This window comes from Mytilus californianus, unplaced genomic scaffold (assembly GCF_021869535.1).
Source record: "Mytilus californianus isolate M0D057914Y unplaced genomic scaffold, xbMytCali1.0.p SCAF_3, whole genome shotgun sequence".
Lineage (NCBI taxonomy): Eukaryota > Metazoa > Mollusca > Bivalvia > Mytilida > Mytilidae > Mytilus > Mytilus californianus.
Window position 1 is genome coordinate 78,508,487 of NW_026262679.1, and position 915 is coordinate 78,509,401.

Below are 915 nucleotides of genomic sequence, written 5' to 3' on the forward strand. Positions count from 1 at the left end.
AACGGGAAGGATTGTGCCTGATATTCATATGATGAAGACATAATCTTTCAATCAGTTTAATTGAAGTCTGGAGCTGGCATGTCAGTTAACTGCTAGTAGTCTGTTGTTATTTATGTATTATTGTCATTTTGTTTATTTTCTTTGGTTACATCTTCTGACATCAGACTCGGACTTCTCTTGAACTGAATTTTAATGTGCGTATTGTTATGCGTTTACTTTTCTACATTGGCTAGAGGTATAGGGGGAGGGTTGAGATCTCATAAACATGTTTAACCCCGCCGCATTTTTGCGCCTGTCCCAAGTCAGGAGCCTCTAGCCTTTGTTAGTCTTGTATTATTTTTAATTTTAGTTTCTTGTGTACAATTTGGAGTTTAGTATGGCGTTCATTATCACTGAACTAGTATATATATTTGTTTAGGGGCCAGCTGAAGGACGCCTCCGGGTGCGGGAATTTCTCGCTGCATTGAAGACCTGTTGGTGACCTTCTGCTGTTGTCTGTTCTATGGTCGGGTTGTTGTCTCTTTGACACATTCCCCATTTCCATTCTCAATTTTATTTATTGCTCATTGTGTACAGTATGTATGAAAATTGTAAAACAATGCATGCCCATGCAGTTTAACAAACAATTGCAAAACTCTGCATTACGTAAATATTAAAGCATGCTTGCAAAGTTTCTCAATTGTTTGACGAATCCGGTTGTTTTATTTTGCGACAAAACACCTCTGATCGTCACGGTTCATTAGACCACACTGTCAAAATGTTCTCTGTTTTTATTAGTTACTTATGATTTGGCGGGTTATTTCTATTGTTCTAATTACAACTCATATCATGAGCCAGAGGGAATTAATTTTGATGTGAGCAGCTAACACGTTAAACTGGTCCGCCGTTCCATCTATACCTTCGCACCGATAAGTG